Source organism: Lathyrus oleraceus, chromosome 1 (genome assembly GCF_024323335.1).
Source record: "Lathyrus oleraceus cultivar Zhongwan6 chromosome 1, CAAS_Psat_ZW6_1.0, whole genome shotgun sequence".
NCBI lineage: Eukaryota > Viridiplantae > Streptophyta > Magnoliopsida > Fabales > Fabaceae > Lathyrus > Lathyrus oleraceus.
Window position 1 is genome coordinate 339846466 of NC_066579.1, and position 27547 is coordinate 339874012.

At 33.9% G+C, this 27547-nt stretch overlaps 1 long non-coding RNA gene across 2 annotated transcripts in view; it reads left to right on the plus strand.

Annotated features, from left to right (window-relative positions):
* The window catches only part of LOC127135216 (uncharacterized), a 61194-nt gene extending 33896 nt beyond the window's left edge, over window positions 1-27298 (plus strand). Inside the window, exons 1-2 of one of the 2 annotated variants that reach the window (XR_007808470.1) lie at window positions 26334-26710; window positions 26838-27298. This is a non-coding gene — a long non-coding RNA (uncharacterized LOC127135216). Of the gene's footprint in view, window positions 1-26333; window positions 26711-26837 lie in introns of those variants that run through there. The other variant, XR_007808469.1, reaches the window with a different exon arrangement.
* The last annotated feature ends 249 nt before the right edge of the window (window positions 27299-27547 follow it).

Genomic DNA, 27547 nt, shown 5'->3' on the forward strand with positions numbered 1-27547 from the left:
CCCTTTTCTCACTTTCTGTCGCTTCTCTGGTTTTCACGTGAAAACCCTTTTTACCAAATGAAACTCTTTATATATATTCCAACTTATTATTCCAATAATAATAATTCCAATAATAATATTCCAATTATTTAATTAAATTAATAAATATATTATTAACTTAAATTAAATAATTATCTTATTTTATCGGGGTGTTACAACTCTCCCCCACTAAAAGAGTTTTCGTCCTCGAAAACATACCTCAAGCGAATAAGTCTGGATAAGACTCCTTCATCTGACTCTCAAGTTCCCAAGTCACATTGCCACCTGCTGGTCCTCCCCAAGCTACCTTTACCAAAGCAATCTCTTTACCCCGCAACTGCTTCAACTCTCGATCCTCTATCCTCATAGGTGATGTTTCAACAGTCAGGTTATCTCTCACCTGTACATCATCTACTTGGACCACATGCGACGGATCAGGAATGTACCTCCTCAACTGAGACACATGAAAAACCTCATGCAAATTCGCAAGTGACGGCGGTAAAGCGATACGATAGGCTACCTCCCCTATCCTCTCCAAAATCTGATAAGGACCAATAAATCGAGGTGTCAACTTCTTCGACTTCAAAGCTCGACCAACCCCAGTTATCGGAGTAACACGAAGAAACACATGATCTCCCTCTTGAAACTCAAGTGACTTCCTCCTCTTGTCGTGATAACTCTTCTGACGACTCTGAGCAATCCTCATCTTCTCCTGAATCATCTTAATCTTTTCCGTAGTTTGTTGCACAATCTCCGGTCCAACCACAACACTCTCACCGGACTCATACCAACATAAAGGTGTCCGACATCTCCTACCATACAAAGCTTCAAACGGTGCCATACCAATGCTCGAATGAAAACTATTGTTGTAGGTAAACTCAATCAAAGGTAAATAGCAATCCCAAGCACCTCCCTTCTCCAAAACACAAGCCCTCAAAAGATCCTCCAGCGACTGAATCGTCCTCTCAGTCTGACCATCATTCTGCGGATGATATGCAGAACTCAATCTCAGCTTAGTTCCCAAAGCCCTTTGCAAACCTTCCCAGAACTTCGATGTAAATCTAGGATCTCTGTCCGAAACAATACTCGACGGAATACCATGCAAACTTACAATTTTCTCAATATACAACTCAGTTAATCTCTCTAACGGATAATCCATTCTGATCGGAATGAAATGAGCCGATTTTGTCAATCTGTCAACAATCACCCAAATAGCTTCAAAATTCTTAATTGTCCTCGGTAAACCAGAAACAAAATCCATACTGATACTATCCCACTTCCACTCTGGAATAGCCAACGGTTGCATTAGCCCAGACGGCTTCTGATGCTCAATCTTTGACTTCTGACAAGTCAAACAAGAATAAACAAAACTCGCAATTTCTCTTTTCATTCCCGGCCACCAAAATAACTTTTTCAAATCATGATACATCTTCGTAGCTCCAGGATGAATACTCAGGCCACTACGATGTCCTTCCTCCAGAATACTCTTCTTAAGTTCGGTAACATCCGGAATACACACCCGATTACCAAATTTCAAAACACCATTCTCATCAACTCTGAATTCACCACCTTGACCTTGATTCACTAGAGTCAACTTATCAACCAAAAGCACATCGGATTTCTGACCCTCTCTAATCTCATCCAGAATACCACTCGTTAATTTCAACATTCCCAATTTAACACTATTATGAGTACTCTCACACACCAAACTCAAGTCTCTAAACTGTTCAATTAAATCCAATTCCTTAACCATTAACATAGACATATGCAATGATTTCCGACTCAATGCATTAGCCACTACGTTTGCTTTACCCGGATGGTAATTCAAACCAAAGTCATAATCCTTCATAAATTCTAACCATCTCCTCTGTCTCATATTCAGCTCTTTCTGATCAAACAAATACTTTAAACTTTTATGGTCACTGAAAACCTCAAATCTTGACCCGTACAAGTAATGCCTCCATAACTTCAGAACAAATACCACAACTGCCAACTCTAAATCGTGCGTCGGATAGTTCCTCTCATGAACCTTCAGTTGTCTCGAAGCATAAGCTACAACCTGCTTATTCTGCATCAAAACACCACCCAAACCCAACAATGAAGCATCACAGTAAACCTCAAATGGTTCCGATGGACTTGGTAATATCAGAATAGGAGCAGTAGTTAACCTTCTCTTTAACTCTTGGAAACCTTCTTCACATTTTGAATCCCAAACAAACGCTTGCCCCTTTCTAGTCAACATCGTCAACGGTAACGCCAACTTAGAAAATCCCTCAATGAATTTCCTATAATAACCTGCAAGTCCAAGAAAACTCCTTATCTCAGAAACTGACTTCGGAGCTTCCCACTTAGATACCGCTTCTATCTTAGAAGGATCAACAACAACACCACCTCTTGAAATCACATGACCAAGAAAACTAACCTCTTCAAACCAAAATTCACACTTAGACAGTTTAGCAAATAACTTCTTTTCTCGTAGAACTCCTAAAACCACTCTCAAATGTTCAGCATGCTCTTCTTCAGATTTCGAATACACCAAAATATCGTCAATAAACACCACAACAAACTTGTCTAGATACGGATGGAAAATCCTATTCATATACTCCATAAATACCCCAGGCGCATTAGTCACACCAAAAGGCATTACAGAATACTCATAATGTCCATACCTTGTTCTGAAAGCAGTCTTCTGAATATCCTCAGTTTTCACACGTATCTGATGATACCCCGATCTCAAATCTATCTTGCTGAACACACTCGCACCAACCAACTGATCCATCAAATCATCAATCCTCGGCAAAGGATACCGATTCTTGATCGTCACTTTATTCAGTTGTCTGTAGTCCACACACAACCTCATAGTACCTTCTTTCTTCTTAACCAATAACACTGGTGCACCCCACGGCGACACACTCGGACGAATAAATTTCTTATCCAACTGATCTTCCAGCTGACTCTTCAATTCAGTTAACTCAACAGCAGACATACGGTAAGGAGCCATCGATATCGGCCTAGTACCAGGTACTAAATCAATCGAGAACTCAACTTCACGCTCTGGCGGTAATTCATTCACTTCTTCAGGAAACACATCAGGAAAATCACACACCACGGCTAGATCGCAAATCACCAGTTTATCTTTAGCCTCCAAAGTCGCTAACAGCATAAACAACTCTGCCCCATCTGCTACTGCCTCATTCACCTGTCTTGCTGATAGAAACAAACTCTTTCCTTCCTCAATCTCAGGAAAGATCATAGTCTTATCAAAACAGTTGATATAAACTCGGTTAAACACCAACCAGTTCATACCCAGGATAACATCAATCTGCACTAGTGGAAGACACACGAGGTCCATTCCAAAGTCTCTACCAAAAATACTCAAAGGACAATTTAAACAAACTGAAGTAGTAGTCACTGAACCCTTCGCAGGAGTATCAATCACCATACTACCATGCATCTCAGATATCTCTAATTTAAGTTTCACAGCACAATCCAAAGATATAAAGGAATGAGTCGCACCTGTGTCAATAATAGCTACAAGAGGAAAGCCATTAATATAACACGTACCTCGGATCAAACGATCATCTGCAAAAGTCTCAGAACCCGATAAAGCAAAGACCTTGCCCCCCGACTGGTTCTCTTTCTTCGGCTTAGGACACTGTGGACTGATATGACCCACCTCTCCACAGTTGAAACAAGTCACAGTCTTCAACCGGCACTCTGCAGCCAAGTGACCACCTTTTCCACACTTGAAACACTTCTTCTCAGTACTGGTACACTCATGGATACGATGTCCAGCCTGACCACATCTGAAACACTTAGCAGGGTCACTGAAGTCTCCCCCACTAGGTCTCCTCATCCCACTCTGTCTCTGGAAACCTTTGCCAGCTGCATACGGTTTCCCACGATCATTCTGATTCTTGCCTTTCCTATCAACCCTCTGCTGATAGCTCTCCGCTCTGGCCTTGGTATCCTGTTCAAAAATCCTGCAACAGTCCACCAAGTCAGAAAACACTCTAATCCGCTGATACCCAATAGCCTGCTTGATCTCGGGACGTAACCCGTTCTCAAACTTCACATATTTTGAAAATTCCCCAGTAGCCTCATCATAGGGAGTGTAATACTTCGTCAGCTCTGTGAACTTAGCAGCATACTCAGTAACAGACCGGTTGCCCTGCTTCAATTCTAAGAACTCTATCTCTTTCTTTCCTCTGACATCCTCTGGAAAGTACTTCCTTAGAAATCTCTCTCTGAACACCGCCCAAGTGATCTCAGCACTCCCAGCAGCTTCCAACTCAGTGCGGGTAGCAACCCACCAATCATCTGCTTCCTCAGACAGCATATGCGTACCGAACCTGACCTTCTGGTTATCGGCACACTCAGTCACTCGGAAGATCCTCTCGATCTCCTTCAACCACTTCTGAGCACCATCTGGATCGTATGCTCCCTTGAACATTGGAGGATTGTTCTTCTGGAACTCACTCAGTTGACGAGCAGCTCCCAGTCCCACAACATTCGGATTTCCTCCAAGTACTCCAGCTAGCATACCCAGAGCCTCAGCAATCGCAGCATCGTCTCTACCTCTTCCAGCCATCTCTATTCTGAAAACCCAACAAGCTAAAACAATAAGTACTGATAGGGTTACATAACACCTATCACGTACAGGGAAACAAAATAATTACGACTCGACTCGACCGACTATGCTCTGATACCACTAATGTAACACCCTTCTAAAATACCCCAAATAAATAATTAAAACAACCAAACATAAATCAGAGTATATATGCAATTTAAGGGTGTCACACTTGACACTTCACACCATGTTCCAATTTAACTCGTCATGCTCATTTATTCATCAAAATAAACATTTGCATAATTCGCAGCGGATAGAAATTAACAACAACATGCAAAACATGTAACACATTACATGTAAACTTGTTCAACCATCATCAATGAAAAACAAGTAAAACATCCCGTCCCGATGTTACATCTACCAGAGCATGACCCACTAAGGAACTACACTAGACTCCAAGGACTAGCTTCTACTCAATCACTGCTCGTTACCTGAAAACATAGTTGTAAGGGTGAGTTCCTCAATCGATGTAATAAGCATTACAAAATATCATGTAATGCTAAGTAAATGAACACATCTCATCACCCTAATCATATCACACATTCAGTAACGGCAACATCAACTCATACTCATAATCATCCTCAACATAAACATCAAACACACGTATAATATTGGAACACATCCATTCATATTATACACAATACATACATTATGCAATGAGACTCCATGCATGCGGTACCGACTATTCGTGAACATATAGTTCAACCTCACCGATCAAATCCAGATACGGCTACCAAGCTCACTAGTCCCACTCATTTGAGACCTAGTGACTCACTCACTAATTCCTCACCATGGGAATTAGCTACCACCCCAAGGGCTATGCTATGCACGCTAATCACCTAGCATGCAAACATCAACAACAATCCACAATACTCACTCACTAATTCCTCACCATGGGAATTAGCTACCACCATAAAGGCCACAATATGCAAGCTAAATCACTTAGTCATGCAAACATCAACAATCATCCACAATGGACATGTGCTCACACTCTAAGCCATAAACAGTCCATTCACAATTGCATACATAATAGATACATCCACAGCATTATGCATACAATCATACATCATCAACATATTTATCACATAATCATATCATGCCACATAATCAATCACAGTATTAGCACGCTCTACTAATACCCCTACTGCTCAAAACAACGGGAAATGATCCCTATTATATCATACGCCAATATAGGCCAAACATCAAACATGCACACCACATTTAAATATAAATTTTTCACTTTTCACACAGTGTTAACCGGTTAACGCCCTGGGTTAACCGGTTAACGCAAACAGAACACGCTTCCTGGCAATTCACAACAGTGTTAACCGGTTAACGCCCTGGGTTAACCAGTTAACGCAAGACAGACAGCAATATTTCACAATTCATAACAGTGTTAACCGGTTAACACCCTGGGTTAACCGGTTAACGCAAGACAAAAAGCTGTTCCTGCGCTAACACGAAGCAGAATGCAGAATTCTCCGCATTTTCCGCCGTTGGAGGACTTCCGGACCTCCGATTTCAATTCCGTAAAAAGCTACACTTTCGGAAAATCAAGACTCATCCAATTATAGATTCAATTACAGCTTTAACATAACTTATTCCTCTCAATTTTTCAGAATTCAACATCCCAATTAGGGTCAATTCAACGGCTTATTACTACCCATTACATGTTAACCCATAATACCCATTAAGCGACGATAAACCCCCCTTACCTGAGTTAATCCGGCAATCCTTTAGCTTCAAGCTCTTCCTTCTTCAACCTTCTTCTCCTGCTCTTCCTCTTTTCCCTTTTCTCACTTTCTGTCGCTTCTCTGGTTTTCACGTGAAAACCCTTTTTACCAAATGGAACTCTTTATATATATTCCAACTTATTATTCCAATAATAATAATTCCAATAATAATAATTCCAATAATAATATTCCAATTATTTAATTAAATTAATAAATATATTATTAACTTAAATTAAATAATTATCTTATTTTATCGGGGTGTTACAGGTATCACCTCAAAATAATAAAAATTGAAGAAGTTAGGTCTTTGGGAAGTTGACCCAAAATTAGGGTTTCAGTCCAAATGACCTATAATGTTTTGAAATGAATGATGACCTTCAAAGTTTCAAATGGATTTTTGATGAACATGAAAGTTGTTCATATGGTTCTTAAGAACATGTTTTATCTTGGGGTAATCTTCATTTGACAAACACATCAAAAGTTAGGTCTCAGTGGATCTCAGATTGGTCAGATGACTTGACTGGTCAACTTCTCAAGGCCAAACTTCAAATCTTGATGAATGAATGATTGAGGATACTCACATAGGCTCATATATGCATAAAATAATGAATGAAATAACTTACCTTGATTGAATTTGATCATAGGTTGAGGTTGCTTCATGAGCAAGGCACAATCAATGCACAGTTGAATTAGGGTTTCCTTGGGAAACAATCCTCAAGCCCTTTGGTTTATCTTGATCAAATTGGAAAATTGAGATACTTGGGAGACATATATGGTGATTGAGAGCTTATTGGACCATTGTCATGCTTGCTTTCATCTTCCTCTAGCCATTTCGTTGAGCATAGGAGCCTCCTAGGAGCAGGGGATCATAGGGTCACTTGAGCTACAAAATAAGAAAGGTTAGTGACATATTTTTGTGCTTTTGCTTAGTAAACAAAATAAGAAAAGCAATAATATACAATTCAAGCATGCTTGGTGGTCTCAAACCAACTCACACAAGTCCCAACCCTAGGGTAAGGAGCCACACATGCTATGATCCTTGAGGCAAAATACAATGAGCAAAATGATATGATGCCATGAGGGATCTTAGGGTCAAAATTAGGGTCTTACAGATACTTTTGCTTGAAATGATGAATGTACATGTTAGGATATGCTTAGTCTTATTTTTGTTTTGTGCTAAACTTGAAATGCTATGGCTGGTTTGGAATTGGTTCATGTATTGAGACATGGCACATGAAATGCATATGCTATGGTTGAAATGCTTGAAAGTGACATATTGGTTTTGGTATTTGTTTTGTAGGAAATGGATGTACCAATGTAAGGATGCCTTGTTCTTGGAGAAACAATTAGAGATTAGGTTTTAGGAATAGAAAAAAATATGAGTTGACTTTGGTCAATTGGTTGACTGAAAAGTCAACTTACGCAAAAATGTATTTTTTTGTAATCTTTTCAATGTGTATGGACAATGTAATCAATGAATCTTATGAATGAAATGCCTCTTAGTGAATATTTTTCTTAATGAAACAATGACCATTTATAAATTCAATAGGAACAAATGTCTTATATGAATTCCATAACAAACTTTGAATGAGATGAATGAGATTAAAATACCATAACCATGAAATTATTTGGCCAAACTGACAATGACTCTTGAATCAATTGACTTTAAGTTGGACCTTGACACATAATAGAAACAATGAATGAGAATGGAATTAATCTTGGACCAAATGATGACCATGAAAACCAATGGATAAAGTGTGACTGAAATGATACTTGGATCAAATGAAACATGAAAACATGAAATCAATGAATGAAACATGAATGAAAGCATACTTAATAAGCTATGAATTAGGGTTTTGGCTAGGTCGAGATCAAAGATATGTATCAACCAAGAATATCAAACCAAGTGAGAATTCAACACAAGTAGTACAACAAATTCATGAGCCTCAGTTAGGGTTTCCAACACCTTAATACAAGCCACATGATTCATGAACCTCCCTGCTCAAGAACTAGGGTGGGTGTGAAATGGACACCAAGATGCAACCTCCAAGACCTTAAGCCTCTATAAACTAGGGTTTTGATGAATCCCAAGTCCAAAAGTCAACCAATCATGGCACTTAAACACCAGTTATCCCTGATTATATCTCAAGCCATGGACCCACCATCAGGATTTAGAAGTCAATGTCAGATATCCACAAGGTCAAACCCAAGCTCTCATAAAAGTAAAAATCAAGAATTAGGGTTGGGATGCCCCTATGAATGTCATGGTATAAACTTCAAGAATCAAGGCCCCAAAGAACCAAGCAATTTAGGGTTTCACCACACATGATAACCAATACCATAATCTTCAAGCAAAAACCTGCTTTCTACTAACCATAATCCTTGAATCTATGATACTTATTAGAAAGTGTTAATCATGAATGAATGATGCACATGAATAAGACATGAATGAGTATAGATGAATCTCAAGTCATAGGTTAGATGAAAAGTGAAAAGGGGAGGACAAATTTTGGGGTATGACAATAGCAAACTAATTTTTTTTATTAAATGGTAGTATAAAGCAATTTTCAGCGCATGTCCATTAAACATATAATAATATAAGATAAAAGTCCAAACTAAATACAGATGAAAACAATTGGCACAAGTGATTTTTTTTAAATGAAGTTACAATAGTGATTTCTTTTATATTTTAATAAAAAAACATATACAATTACGCGGTCATGTTGAGAAAGTACAATTATTGATCATAGATCTCTCAAGATCCAATACTATTTAAATTTTTAAATGATACATAAAAGCCAATGTAATAAAGTATTTTTAAAATTACTAGAGACTAATAATGTTAAAAATAGCCTACTATATGGGTTTTTATAAGATAAAAAGATACTCTAGTTTAGAATATCTTTGTGATAAATTTTTTTAATAAGGAATCCTAAATAAATATAGATAAAAATAAAAAGACAAATAAACAAAAGAAGAAAAAAAAGCATTTGCAGTGCAAAAAAAACAAAACCAAAAGTCAAAATCGAAACTCCAACCAAAAAAGAATTTAAACAACCCAACCAAATGAGAGAGAACAAGTCATCAAAACAGTTATTTGATTTATCCTAAAATACCAATGCTCCCCTAAAGGCTGAGCCGGATGAGCGGGTCTCGCTCTTAGTCTAATATAGAAACGAAAAAACCTAGAGCATCAATATAACTCACTTCCACACCAAACTAATAATCCTAGACATCCAGCAAATAACCGACCAACTTTCTTGACCAAAAATTATAATTAGTTTAATTTTTTATAAAAAAAATTTAAACTCTATTTATCACTCTTAGTTATCAATAAACATTTAACATCCAAATTTTAACTTTATTAGTGTCGTATTAAAAAAATTAAAATTTCATTTGTCAATAAAAATTCTAACTAATTCAAAACGTGGGTTCTTCCACAATGGAAATTTCACTATTCATCTTGAACCCTAATTCTGGTCCCTTCCGGCCTTTCATTCCATGGGCAAATCTATTGTGCAATGGGATTTTATAAATCTCTATACAGATCAAAACAAAGCTACAAATATAATCAAACCACCAGATGTAAACAAAATTCTAAATGAACAGAAAACTTATGTTGAAGTTGTGAATAATATTTGCGACATTCCCCTCAGCGAACTCCCCAAACCTTATCTCAAAGGTGGCCGGATAGCCATCGTTATTCCTGAAGACGAATACCTTCTTGGAATGAAGAATTGTAAGCATAACCTCCATGGGAGTGTTATTTAACCTAAAGGATCTCCGCCTTTAACATTAGTAAATCTGAAAACAAGATTGTAGGCCATTTGGAAATCGATTTGTAAGTGGGGTATAAGGCCAGTTTGTTTTAACTTTTAAAAAATAGATTTTTTTTTTGTATTTTTAAAAATTTATAAAAATATTTTTCAAAATATTATAAGTTTTTCTAAATTTGTTTTTTATAAATTAAAAGATTGAATTGTTCATTCTATAACATAAATATACATTATTGAAGATAAAAACATAGTCAAAATCACAATTTTTTCAAAAAATTATATCTTAAAAATGATATTTATGAAAAGCTATTTGAAATAGTTTCAAAATTAAGTGATTTTTTAAAATTTTGATATTCAAAAAAAATTTCTATAAAATGATGAAATATCTAAAATAACATAACTATTCAAACCAAATTTTCATTTGAAATTTTTATGAAAAATTTCTTTGTAAATTTCTTTTATACTAAAATATATAACACTATAAAAATTATTTAAAAAAAAAAAACAAAACAAACGGGTCCATAATATCCCTTGGTAAGGGCTATTTTGAGTTTTCATTCTCCATTTTGGAATATGTTAGGCGTGTGAGGTCAGTAAACTCGTGGAACCTAAAACCGGGCTACTTAAAGCTCTTTATATGGACCACGGATTTCAACCTTTCTAAATTGAAGCAGGCCTCAGCTCAAGTCTAGATCCACATTCATGACCTTTTCCGGGAATATTGGAGGCCCAAAATTGTGTTTGCCATTGCTAACGGCAGTGTAACTCTTATTTGTACCGATTCAACGACTAGTAAAAGTTGTTTTGACAGGCCGTTTGGTCACTACGTTCGTATTTTAGTAGATCTTGATCTATACAATGAGCTAGGGTATAAGATATTGGTTGAGAGAAAAAGTTATGATTTTTTGTTAAAATTAAATATGAGAACTTGCCAGATTTCTGTGTTAATTGTTATTGTATTGGTCACAACCTTGACAAATTCAGGAAAAACAAGGTGGAAGAGGAAAAGGATGCTGCTAGCTCAAAAACTAGGAAGGTCTATGAGCAAGTTGTCAAAGATGTTAGTAATTAAGATGTTAATATGGAGACAATTGTAAATAATGTTATTATTGTTGAGAAACCTTTGGAGTAACCTGTTGGGGTCTTGCCAATTCTCATGACCATTGGGCTATCACTTTGAGAGCCAGAGTGCAAAGGCATGGTGGTCACATTCGTCATCATGTTTCTTACTCTGTTTGGTCTGGTTTGAGGCCCACAATGCAGGTTTTCAAGGACAATACGACATGGCTAGTTTGGTCGGGGGATAACATTAATTTGTGGCCTGATAATTGATGTGGGTTTATGATTGCTGATTTGCTCCAGGTCCCTGTTTCTTCCTACTGCAAGTTAAATTCGAAACTCAACTGTATCATTCAAAAAAAACAATTTTGTGGTTCCCCCATCTTTATTAAACTTTCTTCCCGAGCTAAATAATTGGATTCAGGGTATAATGGTAGTTAAGAAAAGGCATGATCAAAATATTTGGTGTCCTACTGCTAATGGTAATCTCACTCTGAAAAGGGCCTACCTTCATTTGCCTGGTAATTCTCGCAAGCTTCACTGGGTTAATTTTATTTGGAATATGGGTATACCTGATTCGGTTTCCATGCTAATATAGAGGGTTATGCATCGTAAGCTAGTGACGGATGATCAGCTCATTCACATGGGACAACAATTGGCTTCCATGTGTAACATTTGTAAGTTTTCGGTTGAAACTATGCACCACTTGTTTTTTAGTGTAATTTTGCTAAGAAGCCTTGGGCCTGGTTCATGAATATTTCCAATTCGAACATGATCTATTCCATGTAAGTATGTTGGAATATCTTGGTAAATGCTAGCTCTAAGATCTCCAAATCTATCTTGGAGGTCGGTTTTTGTAGTGCGCTCATGGGCATCTGGTGTGCTATGAGTAACTCGAGATTTAAATATAACCTTGTTAAATAGGAATATGGAGCTTCTCAAATCTTTTCTCAAGTGGTTTTTGCTGGTAAAACTTTAAAATTTTCTTCTGAAATCTCTATCCATGATATTGTTTTGCTGAAATCTTTCACTACCCCAAATAAGGGAAAAGAGGGCGTTTTTTTGGCCTATAACAGCGCTTTAAAGCGCCCTCTAATCTGGCGCTGGCATAGGTAAAGACAGCGCTTTTTTTCCTGGTGAAAGCGTTGTCTAAAGTGGCTCTTTAAGCCCTTTAAGGGCCACTTTAGAGGGCGCTTTTTAAAGAAAGCGCCCTCTAAAGTGGAAACATTTAAGGGTTTAGAGGGCGCTTTTACTGGAAAACGCCCTCTAAAGTGGAAACTTTTAAGGGTTTAGAGGGCGCTTTTACTGGAAAGCGCCCTCTAAAGTGGAAACATTTAAGGGTTTAGAGGGCGCTTTTACTGGAAAGCGCCCTCTAAAGTGGGTGGTTATTTAATTTTTTTTTTTAAAAAGCGCTATATTTATTTATTTATTTTAGATAACCTGTATATTGAAGCAGTACACCCAAAACTGTATAATTTGAAGCCCTTTTTCACACATTGCATTCAACAAGCCTTATATACAACAATCCATACATATACAACAATCCACTGATATATAATCGTTTAACTTCTAAAGATTCTAAATATACAACCAATTCATAACTTAAAAAGAAATAAAACTAAGTAGCAAAAGCATCTCTGAGATGTATGTTTTTTTTGCTAGCAACAGTCTTATTAGCAACAACCTCTTTTTGTTCAATATCAATAGCATGAACCTAAAATATCATAAAATTAGTTAGGTGATGTATAAGATCAAGAATTAACATTTTCTATGCATAAATATCATATAATTATGTTTATACCTTTTTTTTTGATGCAACTGACTCGATTTGCTGCGTAATCCCCTTATATTTTTGGTCCCTTATCTTTTGAAGATAGAATTGATATTTGTTTAGATGGACATGTTCCATTGTCGTAGAGGGATACTTTCAAATATCCAGCATCATCATCATCTACGTGAATGAGGCTTGACGACAATGGAACATCTCCATCTAAACAAATATCAATTGATACTTTCAAGTATCCCTTGCCCCTTGCACGAATGATTGACTTCATAATAGCCATTTTACCTGTAATAAAGAAAATAATTAAAATCAGATGACAAATGTAAAAACAATTAAAATCATAAAAGTCATTTTACCTGTAATAAAGAAAACAATTAAAATCATTTGACCTGTACCTTTTTCACTAAGTTCTCTTTCTTTTCTTGGTTGGAATATGTTCTACGTGTCTCTTAACAACACGGACGGTTGGATTGATCCAAATACCCTCATTATGATCATTTCTAATATATGAATCATTTGATATAATATTCTCATCTTGATCATTTCTGGTAAACGATTCAATCTCAACATCAATATCACCTTGATCTCCAGTGTTTTCATCAATTACTTTGTTGGAAAAAAGAACTATAGACCATTTCGTACTTTTCGGATCATTGACATAGAACACTTGTCTAGCTTGAGAGGCTAGAATAAAAGACTCATCTTTGTATCCCACCCTATTAAGATCCACTTGCAAAAATCCTGTCTTATCCATTCAAATGCCGTTATTATTTTCAACCCACTTGCAACCAAATATAGGAATCTGAAACTTCTCATAATCAAACACCCAAATGCGCTCGATAACACCAAAATACGACAGATTTGTAAATTTGGGATTTAAGTCCTTCACACTTGATATGTGCATTGCTTCAGCTACCAGGGTGACACCACTATTCTGCATAGTACTTTTATCATCTTGTTCTTTGGTATAAAATGTTTATCCATTAATCGCGTATGCGCTATAAGAAAAAACATGGAAACTTGGACCATATGCTAAGCATCTCAACCTTTCTGTTATTGAAGCGGGATCTGAATAATACTTTGAATAAATATGATCCTTAAACCAAGGTATAAAACATCGATTGTGCTCTCGTACTATCCAATTTTCATTTCTATTGGGATTTAAACCTCGGAGAACATCCTTGTGAATTTCAACATACGGCTCAACCTCATTCTCATTGTGCAGAACATACAAATGCACTTGATCCCGTTCGACCCTTGATACTGCCACGATTTTATTTCCAATTAGATTTTTTCCTTCTTTCTTTTCGACAAGCTGAGACTTGGGGAGTCCGATTGACTGAACATTAGACAAATATTCAGTACAAAACTCAATCGCTTCTTCAACAATGTATCTTTCAACCATACAACCTTCTGGTCGACTTCAGTTCTTCACGTACCCTTTTAATATTTTCATATAACGTTCAACAGGGTACATCCATCTCATATAAGCTGGTCCACACAATTGTGTCTCTTTCACAAGATGAACAACTAGATGTACCATTATGTCAAAAAATGATGGAGGAAAAAACATTTCAAGCTCACACAAAGTAATAACGATTTCTTTTTGCAACATTGGTAAGATCGCAGAATTGATCACCTTACTGCAAATTGACTTGAAGAAAGAACACAACTTAGTTATAGAGCTTCTTACTTTTTCTGGAAGAATAGAACGTATACCTATTGGGAGAAAATGTTCCATTATAACATGGCAATCATGGGTCTTTAAACTCTTTAACTTGAGGTCTTTCATAGACACAAGTCTTCTAATATCTGAAGAGTACCCTTCTGGAACTTTAACTTCACTTAGAAACTTACACAATGTTCTCCTTTCTAGATAGAGTATAAGCAGCAGGCGGTAGATATGTTCGTTTTCCTTTCTTCAAGGGTCCTAATTCAATTCTTATTCCCATCGCTATCAAGTCCTTTCTTGCCTTAAGGCCATCCTTAGACTTTCCTTGTATATTGAGTAACGTGCCAATAACACTTTCAAATACATTTTTTTCAATATGCATAACATCAAGAAAATGTCTCACATACAAGGACTTCCAATACGGCAATTAAAAAAAAACTGACCTCTTCTTCAACCCACTTTTGACAAGTGTCTGGGCAAAAGGCTTGCCAAACTGAGTATCCAAATCTTTCACCTTTTCAAAAATTTGATCACCCGTCAATATAGGTGGAGCTCTGCCTTGTTCTGTCTCTCCATTGAACGCCTTTCTCCATCCACGGTAGTGATGATTTGAATTTAAGAATCTGCGATGACCGAGAAAGACATTCTTCTGACCAAACTCCAAGCGCTTCCAATCTGTTTTATCTTCACAAATAGGACACGCACATTGACCTTTTATGCTATACCTTGATAGATTTCCGTATGCTGGAAAATCATTAATTGTGCCAAACAACATCGCCCTCAAGTTGAAACTTTCTTTCCTATATCCATCATAAACCTCCACACCGGTCTCCCACAAAATCTTTAAATCTTCGATTAAGGGCTTCAAGTACACGTCTATGTCATTCCCTGGTTGTTTAGGTCCAGAAATCAACATAGACAACATCATGTACTTACGCTTCATACATAGCCATGTAGGTAGGTTATAAATCATAATAATCACAGGCCATGTACTGTGTGAGATACTCTGGATACCGTGTGGGTTCATTCCATCAGTAGATAATGCCAAGCGAAGGTTTCTTGATTCTTCTCCAAATTCAGGATAATCATTATCAATTTTCAACCACTGTGGTGAATCTGCCGGATGTCGATACTTTCCATCTATAATTCTTTCATCTGCATGCCAGGTCAAGTGTCTTGAATCGGTTTCACTACGAAACATGCGTCTAAATCTCGGAATAACAGGAAAATACCACAAGACTTTTGTTGGAGACAACTTGTTCTTATATCGCGAGACACCGCATTTAGGACACTCATTTAACGATGCATACTCATTTCGAAACAAAACGCAATCGTTTGGACATGCATGTATCTTATCATAGCTCATGCCAATAGAGAACAACATCTTTTTGGTCTCATATGTTCGATTGGGAAGAACATTATCCTCAGGAAGCATATCTTTCAAAAGGGCTAATAACTCTGTGAAACTTTTATCCGACCATCCATTGCCCGCCTTTAAGTTGTACAACTTTAATACCGCAGACAATCTTGTGAATTTAGTGCAACCATCATATAAAGGTTTCTCTGCATCACTTACCAACCTCTCAAACATTTCGGGACAATCCTTAAGATCTCCTTCAAGTGCTTCTGCAATCTCTTCAACTCGATCACAATCGTATGTATCTGCGCCACTATAGTTTGAGGCATAGGTCGTACTATCCCCCGGTTCAACATTCTCGTTACTTTTCTCACCATGCAAATTCCAACATGTATAACTTCGATCAATTCCATGCCTCATTAGATGCGATGTCAACTGAACTGCGTCAACCCGTTTCCCATAACAACAACCCAAGCAAGGACATATCATTCTACTGGGGTCTTCGGCGTGCGCAACGGCAAACTTAACGAATTCTGATACCCCATTCTCGTACTCTCTCGACAATCGATTGGAAGACATCCATGTATTATCCATTACTAATTAGAATAAACAAAAAACAATTTCAGAAGAGAAAGCAATTTCAGAAGATACTCTGTGCAGGGCATTCATGTCTCCATTTACTCTATCAAATAACATCCATACCTAAACTTCTTAAGTTACTAGCTACGCTATGTACTGGTTGGCTGTTAATGAAGAATTCAAACACATTCGGACCTAGGTTTCTAATGATACTGGTGTTGACCCAAAATCAGATGTTCATAGGTCGTATAACCCTAACTACTGGGTAATGTAGTCCCATTGCATGCGCTATCATGGTCACTAAAAACCAACCGTCAATTGCCTAATAAACCCAAACTATTTAAATGACTATGAATATTGAAACTTTACAGGTCGAAACAAACGTAGCATAGACAACAATAACATAAAACTGAAATGGGACAAAGCTAAAACAAAGCAATAGTGCAAGTAATAATGTATGCATCGTGTACCTTTGATTGGTAGAAGGAGGAAACGTCGTAGATCTAACAGAGGTGGAAGGAGAACGCCTTAGAACCCTAACGTGAAAAAGAACGAAAATAACAGAGAGTGAAATAACAAAACGCGCAGTATGTTATAATTTTAATGTTTACTAAAGGGGACCTTAGAGGGCGCTTGTGGAAAAAAAGCGCCCTCTAAAGGGGGCCTAAGAGGGCGCTTATGGAAGCGCTCTCTAAGGCTTTCCAGAAGCGCTTTATAAGCTGAAAATGCACATGGACTTATAACAGCGCTTTATTAAAAGCGCCCTCTAAGGGTAACCTTAGAGGGCGCTTTCTAAAAAGCGCCATGTATTGTTGTCCCTCTATCTCCTCCTTATTTTTTCGCTTCACCTTAGAGGGCGCTTTATTACAAAAGCGCCCTCTAAAGTGCGCTGTCTATTGCTCCTTATTTTTTCGCTTCACTTTAGAGAGCGCTTTTGTAATAAAGCGCCCTCTAAGGTGCACTGTCTATTCCAGTTTTTGGCGTAGTGTTTTAGGCTGAATATTACTCATCCTAGTCCAAGGATTGTTAAGGATGTGATTTGGTTTCCTCCCCTCCTAAACTGGATCAAAGACAATTCTTATGGGGCCTTCACTGATAATTTGACAACTGTCGGTGGTATTTTTCGTAATAGCTATGGTGTTCACTTAGGTAGTTTCTCTTGTTTTCTTGATAGGGCGACTCTTTTTTTGCGGAGACTATGGGTGAGATTCTCACCATTGAGCATGCCACTGCTTCTCATTGGTCTTATTTTGGGCTAGAAACTGATTCAATGCCCGTTATTCATCATCATCATCATCATATATATATATATATATATATATATATATATATATATATATATATATATATATATATAATATATATATATATATATATATATATATATATATATATATATATATATATATAATATATATATATATATATATATATATATATATATATATATATATATATATATATATATATATATATATATATATATAACGTGGAAGTCTTTTCAGTTTCTTTCTAAAAATATGGACAAGTGGCGTCTTGAATTGGGCAGTTGGCATTTAAGTTTTTGGGGAAAACTTAAACTAAATGATTTCTTTTAATATAATTTAATTTTATGCTGCATGATTGTCCTAGGAAATCAAAGTGATGATGACAATATACACGTACATCTTTGACGTGACGATTTGGTGAAAAGTGGTCATGATGACTAAAAACGTCCAATTACTAGGACGTGTGCAGACTATCTTGAACAATGTCGAGCAGTTACTAAAAACGTCATTTTTCTTCCATATTTTGTACATGATCGAAAGTGCCACTTTTGAGGGGCATCTGTTAGCATGGAAATTCTAGCGGAGGAATTCGATAAAGAATGATAATAACCACGTTTGAAAATGGTAACTATCAAGAGTCTCAAACATAACTTAGATATATTAACCATGTCGAAACTAAAGATGGTTCAACCACATTGTCAGATGATCTGTGACATGACATAATGTATTTTGACACCCACGAAGCCTAGTTTAGAAGAGTCTCAAGAACAAATCCATAACATTATGATCACTCTCTCTTCAAAACATGTCTAGAATCTCGAAGAGATTTGCACAAATCAACACTTTGGTAAGTGTCGAGTTCGACACGTCCATTAGATGTTGGGAATTTAGTGTATTTTTTTATCCAAACTAAGGATGTTAGTAAACAATACAGCAGTCGACCAAAGGCTCTCGACAAAGGTAGTTAGAGGATTCATAGGCAATTATTAGCATGATGAGTGTTTTGCAACAATTTTAACATTGAAGACGCGTGGAAGCAAATTAGAGGGGTGAAGCCCACGTAAAAGGATACATGTAAATTTTTGTGGAGATAACCGTTGTTGATAATTAACATTGTAATAATATATAAGTTAATCTAATTATTATGGTCAAGGGTATCAAATTTTATTTATTCTCTATAGAACTAAAGTATCCAAGTCACATAGAGAAATAAATCCTTACTATTACTCATTTTTTAATGGATACTTCCTATTACTATTAAAATTGAACATATTGTTAATATTGTTTGTAAGTTCGTATATAATAATTACTTAAATAAAATAATTTATAAAAAAATTACCATAAACAAAATCAATAATTTATATTTTGGTTGAGTTTTAAATTGTTTATATATAATAACATTAATATCATAATTCAACCACGCATGGACTATATTCTAACAAAATCAATAATTTATATTTCGGTTGAATTTTAAATTATTTATATATAATAACATTAATATCATAATTCAACCATGCATGCACTATATTCTAATTATTATTAATTCATAAGAGATATAGTAATATAATAACTTTTATTATTTGATTGCATTATTGAACTTTCTTCATTATGTAATCATTTAAATGTCAAAAATTGCCTACAAATTTTAATTCAACTTTAGAAGTTGATATGATTAGGTTGAACATCATCCATATTTGAATCCCATACTCACAATTATCAAGAAAAAAATTTATATTTTTATTATTTTCTTTAAAACCACTCCTACTTACAACAAATTTAACATATAAACCACTCTAATTAATATATTAGCTACAATAATAGGTAAAACGATACATAATGATTACTCAAAATTTATATATAAATCCTTCCTATTACTCATTTCTCAGTGGCTACTTCCTATTACTATTAAAATTGAATATATTGTCAATATGTTTATAATTTTGTATATAGTAATTACTCAAATAAAATGATTTATAAAAAAATTATCATAAACAAAATCAATAATTTATATTTCGGTTGAATTTTAAATTGCTTATATATAATAACATTCATATCATAAATCAACCACACATGGACTATATTCTAACCACGCATGGACTATATTCTAACTACTATTATAGTATTATTATATAATTCATAACATATATAGTAAAATTTAACTTTTTCTACAAACGAGAAATCATGCCAATATTATTTTTTTGGGAAGTTAAAATAATCTAGTGAAAAGTCAGAAGAAAATAAAAATAAACAAACAATTGACACAAGTGAATTCTTTTCCTGAAATAAAGTTAGAATAATAATTTCTAATCATCTTATTTTAATAAAAAAAACATAAATACTAAATTGCAGATCATGTTGAGAAAATACAATTATCAATCATAGATCTCTCAAGCTCCAATGCAACAACACAATTGTGAGTCTCCCAAACAATAACCACCTCTAGGGTAGCCTTTTGCATCTGAACAAAATTTGGCACAGTTGAAATTAGGGCATATTCCTTGAAAGCAATGTAATGTATCATCTAGTACTCCTTCAATCAATAAATTAAAACGGCATTAGAAATATTTTTAAATTGAAAAATATATGCATTTCAAACAAAATATTAATTATAAATATTTCAATTGATAACAAAATTGTGTTACCTGCAACCACCATGCAAACAATGCACAAAACTACAAAGATAAAAAGGAGGATATTGTTGTGGGTTGCCATTCTACTTATAAGATGACTAGATAAAAACGTAAAATTGTGTTAAATGGTTTATAAGAAAACCAATATAATAGAATATTTATAAGATGATGACAAGAGTATCTTTTTATGATAAAAAAATAAATAAGATGATCATGAAAATTAATGCCTTTTATTTTGAGTAATTTTAATTTAAGTTGAAGTAATTAATTTTTAAAAATATCTTTTTTATTTAAAACAATATCTAGTTCTGGTATAGCACTATTGATTTTTTAAAACAATATATGTATTTCAATTATTTTATTAGGCTTATTTATTAATTAATATTTTTATAGATATATTAATAATTAATTATTTTAAGACATAATTATTTATTAGGTTTCTTAACTTAATTTAATATTTCACTTTAGTCTCTCAACTAAAAAACCTTACATATATTAGTCCTTTAAAAACGATTTCTTTAGTTTAATTGGTCATTTATGTTAATTTTTCTAAAAAAATCATTAAGTTGTGTTTAAGTGGTATGACATCGTGACGAAAGTCAAAATAATGAGTCAACAATTTAAATATGCGACTAAATCAAAATCTTATATTTAGTTAAGGAACCAAATAAAAATATATTTAGCTAAATTGTAATTAAAGTGTTTTTGTAACCTATAAATTATCGGATCTGAATTTCATAACATTTTATATTAATAAGGATGAAACTTTTTATAATAACAATGGTTCAATTGAAATAAATAAATTAGTTTTAAAATGCTAGTAAAATATGAACTTGGTAGCCTTTAACTAACTCAATATTTATGTAACAAAAATATGAGAAAAAAAATATATTTTATACAAAACTCAACTTCAACCAATATACATAGGATGACAAGTTTTACAGAACATTTGGACCATTAACTATACTTCCCCGGACACCATTTATTATTGAAATATATTACAACTAAATAATTACATAGGGTTCAAGGGAAATAAGAACAAGTGGTACAATATATATATATATATATATATATATATATATATATATATATATATATATATATATATATATATATATATATATATATTCTCTTTATAATTATATTTTATTTATACTATTTTTGGTATATATTATAATATAAATAAAATATAATAATATTTTTCTATTTTAGACTTTTGAAAACATATTATACTGTTTTCAGTAAAAATATAATATTCTGTTGTTAATAAATATATATTATAATGTTTTTAGTATTACATTGGTTTTAATTAACATATAATCTACATTTATTAATAAAAATTTATGCTGTTTTTAATATACGTATAATATACTATTTTTATATATTCTGTTTTTAATAATAATGTAACATAAACAAAAATATATTCTATTTTTGAATTAATATATAATATACTACAAAACATGTTATAATGTCTTTAATGAAAATACAATATACTGTTTTTAATAAAATATAATATACTATTTTTAATAATTTACTGTTTTTAATAAAAAATATATATTGCTTTTATTAAATATGTATTATATTCAGTTTTTAATATAAAAATATAACAAATTCTGTTTTTTATAAAAAAAACATATTATGTTTTAATAAAAATTAAAATATTCAGTTTTAAAAAATAATTATTATTTTTTAATAATAAAAAGATATGTTTTGTTTTTAATGATAACCATATAAATTGTAATTCATAATGTATTTTAAAATATGTTTTTGGATTTAAGATGTATTTTAAAGTATATTAAAAATTTAAAACAACTAAATAATATTTTACATCAACAACCAACAACTCAATAATTTTATACCTTAAAATATGATAAAAAAATTAAATAAGTTGATCAGGAAAGTTAATACATTTTATTTTGAGTAATTTTATTTAATTTGAAGCCGTTAATTTTTAAAATTATCTTTTTTATTTAAAACAATATCTAGTTTTGGTATAGCACTATTGATTTTTAAAAACAATATTTGTATTTCAATTTTTTTTATATTAAATATTGTTATTGAGATAGTTATATGAAATTTTGTTATATAAATATTCCAATAATATTTGTATTTGCAGGATATATATATTTGTTTGTTATTAACTGTTATAAATATGGTTTAAAAAAAGTTTTTACATATTTCCTTACTAAATAGTTGTTTTAATTAATATTTTTAACAATGATTTTTATAAATTTATAACAAAAATAGTAGTAGTTATAATTTTTTTTAATCACATAATTTTTAAAAGATATTTTATTATAGAAAAAAAAGGCTTAAATGCACTTTTGATCTTTTTAGTTTGATATTTTTTTAGTCATCCCATTTTAAAAATCAGCTTTTTAGTTCCGGAACTTTACTTCTCTTGGGATTTTCATTAACCCTTCAAATTTTGGAGACATTTCATAATGATTAAAAAAAATTATTTCTAACGACATGACATTGATGACTAGGCTTATTTATTAATTAATATTTTTTATAGATAAATTGATAATTAGTTATTTTAAAACATAATTACTCACCAAAACTCTTAACTTAATTTAACTTTTGCTTTAGTCTCTTAACTAAAAAAATGTTATATATTGGTCCCTTAAAAACTGTTTTATTAGTTTCATCGATCATTTATGTTAAATTTTATAAAAAAAATCGTTAAGTTGTGCTTATGTGGCATGACAGCATGACAAAAGTTAAAATAGTGACTTAGAAATTTAGATATGAAACTAAATTGAAACCTTATAATTAGTTAAAGGACCAAACAAAAATATATTCAACCAAACTATAATTAAAGTGCTTTTGTAACTTATAAATTATCAGACCTGAATTTGAATTTTTTATTCAAATAACTCAGTTTTAAAAAAAAAATCCTAAAATAACCCACATTTTAGATTAATTTCCAAACTACCTCACTTTCCAAAAAAAAAATGTCAACACATAGGTGTCAGATGAAATATCGCCTACCCTTAAATTTAAAGAGGAGGTGTCAATTGAATTGACTATAACACATGATGCTGCCAATCCAATTGGCGTCTGTGTGCAAAGAATGAGAGGAGTCACCAATTGGCCTGACTCCGATGTGTATTGTGTAATTTTTTGGGTATAAATAGAGGTGTTGTCTGATAATTTTTCCATATCTCTTTTCATTATATTGCAAACATGGTTCATCTTCGTCACCGCTATGGAAAAGTGATTTATTCGAGAGACAAGCCTCCGATGGAGATGCTCTTCTGGAACATTTGTCGTTTCGAGCAACTACAAAGGGAGTTAGTTTGTTGGTTAGACAGAAACATACTTGAAGGCGGAAAAATTAGAAGTATTGAGAGACACGATGTTGTACGCGGGTGGGTGCGAGTTAAAAATATAAGAATGTGAGGGAAATGATGTTTGTACCAAATGATATCATTTTAAAATGTTGTGGTTAAGTAATTTTATCTATTTTGATATTTATTGTTTGTGTTTTTTATTCAAACCTGTTTGTTTTTAAGTGTGTTTAAGTTGGAGTAATGTTTGTTGTTAACATTATTGTGACAAAAAGTTATTAATATATCAAAATCAAAGGTTATAGAAATTGAAAGGACGTACTAAATTATAATGTAGAGGTTGCTCCGAGATTGGGACATTTTTTCTTATTGTGTCTGGGTTGACGATATATATTACATAATTTTATTATTTTATCAGTTGTATCCATTTTTGTTCTAATACGCGTGCTGTTTGGTCGTTTTTTTTTATTTCTTTGCATCTCACCGTTGTGCCAAACTATGTCCTCTTGAATTAGGGGTGTTCATGGATGCGGGTCGATGCACTAACTCGCTGACCCAAACTAACCCAATCCATAAATTACCCGAACCCATTCATTTATGGGTATTCCTAACCCAACCCATAACAATCCGTATAATTTTGGTTCGGGTATCAGGTTTAAGTTTTGTAAACCGCGGACCCGTCGAACCAACCCATAAATTTGTCTTTAGTAATTTCTTATTATTTTAAATAAAATTATAAAATTAATATCTCACTAATAACCATAATTTTTCTAAAAAACAATTATTCTCCACCAATAATACTACTAGACCAATGAATTTACGTAATTCTAAAATTAAACGTTCTTTCTTCTTTTTTTGTATAATTTCCAACTTATGTATTTTATGGAAATGACATGTTTTGTTGAATTTTATACTATTATAAAATGTTATGTCGAGTTTATGAATTTTATTAAATATTATATGATGTGTTTCATTGAATTTGACTATTATAAATGAGTATTATTGTATTGAGCCGTGTCACATTTTTTTAAAAATCGATAAAAAGAATCATAAAAAATATATTTTTTATTTGAAACACAACCTGCGAACCCAATCCAACCCATTAATGAACAGGTTGATTTTGACAATGAAATCGCGGGTTGGACGACGGACCCAACCCATTGAATTTTGAACAGGTTGGGTAACGGGTAGGGGTGGCAAACGGGCATGCCCGCCCCGCAAAAGCCCGCAAAAAAATGGGGCGGGGCGGTCATAGTTGAGGATGTGGGCCTAAAACTTAGGTCCGGCCCGCAAAAAAGTGAGGGCGGACGGGGAAAGCCCGCGGGCACTGCACTCTTTAAGCCTAAAAATGCAAAAATTTATGTAAATGCACGTGTCCGCAAAAGCCCGCGAAAAAAACGGGGCGGGGTGGGACGGATAGATTAGAGGGTGAGGGCCTAAATCCTTGGCTCGCCCCGCACTAAAGTGCGGGCAAAACGGGCATGCCCAGCGGGCCGGGCCCGTTTTGCCACCCCTAGTAACGGGTTAGGCCAAACTCGGTCCAACCCAACCTGCGTACATCCCTAGCTTGAATAGTAGTCAAATTTGTTTTGTACTGTTTTGAATAGAATAAAGTCTTCAATCTTGATCTTTGAACCTTGAGGTCTTGTACAACTCTTGAGATCCAATGTTCAATACAACATGAACAAGGGGCTTGCCCTATCAAGTGATCAAGGACCTTTTGATCACATGAATAGGCTTAGGGATTTAAGCATAGTCAAATGATTTAATTGATCAAAGCGAACTTTGATCAACTGAATCAATCGGGGCGAAAATAGTTGAAAATTCAATGCACAAGGAGATGAAGACTTGAATACCCTAGGGATCACTCAAATTAACAACTAAGTTTAATTCTAAACACCTAGAACTAAGGGGACATTTCATTGCTTAAAATTGAAATTTTTAAAAAATACACCAAAATCTAACAAGAACCCTAATTTGATTAAAAGTTCAATTAAATCTAAAAATATTATGGTCAAGGTTACTTCTACTGATTAAAATTCTAAGTTAAGAGAATTAAAATCTAAAACATTTAAAATCAATTATCAAATCATGTAATTAACAACTGATCATGTGAATTAAAACCTAACCTAATTATAACTAGATTAATATTTTTAGGTATTTCTCAAAACAATTAAGAGTTAATCAACTCAATTAATCCTAACTAAAACTAACCATTTTTATTTCTATCAATTGTATTAAAATGTACTAACAACAAATAAAACAATGTGTAAAAAATGATGACAAAAAAGAGTTCACAAAGAAATCCTAAAACAACAAAAACATGGGGGTTTATTCAGGAAATAAATGGTGCAGTAAGTAGAAAACATGCAGGCCCAAGCAACTAGGCCCATAGTTAGTTTGTTGGCTCGTGTGGGGTGATGGACCTGAAGAAGAGGTGCCGGAAACAACAATTTTGGGCCCAAAATGGAGTGAGCCCAATGCAAGGCTACTGAGTCAGTTGGGTCTTTCTCACATGTTCAAAAGACGACCACATTTTCCACGCGCGTCATTTCAAATTCGAAATCTCCGTTCTCCCTCTTCACTAAAACAACTCATCCGCCGCGCCGGAGGTCGCCTCTGGCAGCGACGGAGACCTAAACTACAAAGTCAAGATACCAAATTCCTCCTCTCATTTCCCTGAGTTCATATCCACGGTCCAATTTCTGAAGTTCTTCATCAATTACACAAATTGAAACAAACTATGTACGAACCCTAGATCACCAATTGTCAAATTAAATGCTAATCAACCAAAATCAAATCCCTAAAGGGTAGGGTTTTGATTCCCCTAGCCCAAGCATACATCACTGTAACTCGCATGTAACAAAATGATTAAGAAGATGAAGAACTCACTGGAGCTACGTCAAAATCAGGTAAGAGCTTCGAATATTCTTTATCCTCTTATTTTTCCTGGTTCTTCTCTTCTACCTCTTCTGATTCTTCTTCTGCAATCTTCTGTTCTTTTTCTGCAATCTGGTTATGTTGTTGTGAATATATCAGAGAGAGGGAGAACTCGAGAGTGTGTACTGTGGAGTGTGAGGTGATGGAAGAAGAACTGAACTCTGAACTGTGAAAATTAAATGTAAAGTGACTGTGATCTCTCTGAACCAATGATTGGTGATGATTTATATGGTGAGAGTATGTAACCGATTCGGGTAGCTCGGGCAACAAATGGGCACTATCAACTCAGCTAATCCTCCAAGTGTAAGTTTGTTAAAAGTGAGCAATCTGTTATTAATTTGTTAAGTTGAATGTTTGAACCTGTTAGAGGATGATTGTTAGTTTGAGATTCTATTTTAGTTAGATGTTAGTGAATCTGAGTTGTTAGTTGTTAGATGCAAGTGAAAGCGGTTATATGTTGAAGTGTGCCTTGCTGTATCAACTTGTATGCATTGCCTTGATGTTTGGATTGTGATGAATGGTTTGTTGTATCAGTTTTTTGTGAAATGCTATTGTATTTATATGAATGTGGATGGTCTGCTATTGGTTTGTATGTGACGTTGCATGATTTTTACTAATTCTGAAATGAGTTGCTGATGTTAAAATCGTTTTCTATTGGTGAAGTAGCTTGTTAATTAAAACCTCGTTACAACAATCAGCTAAGGAAAATTTTGTTTATTATTATGAAATTAGTTGGAATTAGTTAATGGACTCAAGAAATGTTGTGAATTGCAGTCAATATATGCAGATTTAAATGCAACATCAGGAGG